Raw genomic sequence first — 2,671 nt, 5'->3', positions numbered from 1 at the left:
TAATATTGTTAGATAAACAAATAAATGCTTGTTCTGAAATACTGTTATATTTTTAAATTACGATCGGTTTGGAATTAAAATTGATCGTCAGGTATACACAAATTCAATGAAATCCTGATTCTTTTATTACCTTTGTATTACTTGACGATGAATTTTTAATTCAAACCCGGTCGTACTTTACAAATATAATAATACTACAAGCTAAACATTTATTTATTTACGAGTATTAGTTGCGATTTGCTTGCTAAACGAACAACATGTATGTTTTGTAATGATATGCTCCTAAGCAATTATTTATTTTTAAAATTTTATGTATAATTAAATAATTATAATAATCAATAGCCATTAAGTATAAGAATGACACGTGTACACACACACAACATTAGATATAAAGAGCATAGTTTTTAGTTATAAAGAGGAAGATGCGTTCTTGTCGTCCTTTTGTATAGACGGTCAAAGGTGAGTGTAAAAGACTACGCAGATCGTCTATGAAAAAAGACATAATTAGTTTTAAATGTTATATAATAATTCAAAATACGTGTATTAATGTGTGTAAAAGAAAAAGTTATTGTTATTTTAAAGTATAAATTTGTTACCTTATCTTACACCTCAGTTGCCAACCACGGTTTTTAATAGGCAAGTCGACACAATCATTCGAGAAGTAATATTATTTACTCATAATATGATGAGTAATGATTTAAAAAGCATATAATATTTCCAATAACATTAAGGCTACATTTTAAATCATTACAAAGTGGCACCCAACGTGGGACTCAAACCCACGACCCCGAGATTAAGAGTCTCGTGCTCTACCGACTGAGCTAACTGGGCTAGTTACATTACAGTTACATTAAATCATTACAGTTTTCGCTCTCGAGTGTCGTACATATACGTAATGTTATTTTCAGTAATGTTCAAGTATCATCAAATATGCTTACCATGCAAACAGGACATTAGTAAGTGTTTACATTGTATAATTAAGTAGGTCACACGTGCAACGGAGTACCGGTGGTTCCCATCGTCGCGACGTGCACTGTCATGAACTCGGACATGTATGTGCAAATGCAGAATACAATATCAGAATTAATGCAAACTAACGAACAACTCCACCACGTAATAGCTTCATAACAGGCAAGTCAACAATTATTACAACTTAAAAACGACGAACTATTATTGGTAGCTAAAAAATCACAACTAAATTCTACCATTTCACATGCATCAGTGTCTAATAATATTAACGTAAGTGCAAAACCTACAAAAAAAAAAAAAAAATCAATAACCTAACAAATAGTGATACTCAAAAGTATACAAACCTCCGCCAATAACCATCAAAGGTGTGAAACTCTTTGATTAATTAAAAAAATTATTAACGTGTGAAGAACCAGTAAGGCAAGAACAGAAATTTAAAATTTTATCAAATAATGAGATGAAAATTTTGACAGTAAACGAAAGTAAATTCTGATGCACGATAAAGACGCTAGAAGAAAATAATATTGAATACCATCGGTATCAATCAAAAAGAGAAAACCATTTTGAGTTTTGTTGGAGGAATAAATCACGACTCAGATCCGAGAATAATAAAAAGTGAACTGTATGACTAAGGTTATGAAGTAATCAAATTGACTAATATTCTAATAAAGAAAAAATCTGACCACAAAAACAAAAACGGTAAAAACTTAGCCAAAACGATCCATGTAAAATGTAAACCGAATAAGTACCGTTTCAGTTAAATTTATTAAATTTTATTATTTTTAACATTTACAATACAATACTAATGGACAATCGAATTCTTAATTTAGTACCTACCTAATGGAAAATGAGTAAAACACGCAATTTTTCGAATAATTTAATTTATTTGCATTTGGTAAATATGTCTGTTACCATTATTTCAATTAATTAAATCATTTGATTATTCCCATCAGTAGTTGTAATATCACCAGCAGAATCGGAAAGTAATGTTGCTGAAGTTCAACTGAAAAAAATTACCTGTTTCAGCTCGGGAATACAGTAAATTTAAATATATTGCAATTTATTTAGGCATATTTTCAATTTTGTTTTTTTCAATAACCTGCTTGATGCATTAACTGTTTTTATAACTAAAAAAAATCTATCTGACGTTACATTTGTGGGTCATAAATTCATGTATTTCTTAAAAATATCATATAAAGGGGAGCTTTAATAGTAAATGATCAAGTACCATTTGTTTTTGAATAGAGAAGTTTAATGTGTAATATATATTTCACTAATGAATATTACATATAACATAATAAATGAACGGAGAATTAATAGCTAAAGTATACAAAATAATTTTAAATCACCTACCTTTTTACTAAATATTGAATATCAGGAGCTTCGTTAATGAATTTTTTACATAGGTTGAAGTCAAAACTTTGGAATTTTTAATTTATATCCATTCGATTTTCTCTTTAAAAAAACTTGTAATTTTAAATAAGTACCAACGTTAATATTATATTTCATATTTTTCATACTTTTAAGCATTGAATAAATAGACCATAGAGTTGAAGGTTTAATTTCTGTAGATAATTTGCTAAAATTTGTAAGAAACATATTTTTTGAAAAAGATTTGGTTTTATTTATTTTTCTCAATTATAAAAATTTTTCATAAACCATTATATATCTTTCTTTTGATTTTTTAGGCAATAGATTTAGT

At 27.9% G+C, this 2,671-nt stretch overlaps 1 non-coding gene across 1 annotated transcript; it reads right to left on the bottom strand.

Moving 5' to 3' along the window:
- Nucleotides 1-758: 758 nt before the first annotated feature.
- Nucleotides 759-831, bottom strand: Trnak-cuu. The gene has a single exon. It is a non-coding gene; the product is annotated as a tRNA-Lys (tRNA).
- Nucleotides 832-2,671: the final 1,840 nt, after the last annotated feature.

Source organism: Sipha flava, unplaced genomic scaffold (genome assembly GCF_003268045.1).
Source record: "Sipha flava isolate LNK unplaced genomic scaffold, YSA_version1 34_pilon_pilon, whole genome shotgun sequence".
Lineage (NCBI taxonomy): Eukaryota > Metazoa > Arthropoda > Insecta > Hemiptera > Aphididae > Sipha > Sipha flava.
Note: the sequence above shows the minus strand (reverse complement) of the source record. Positions and strands in the feature narration are given on the sequence as shown.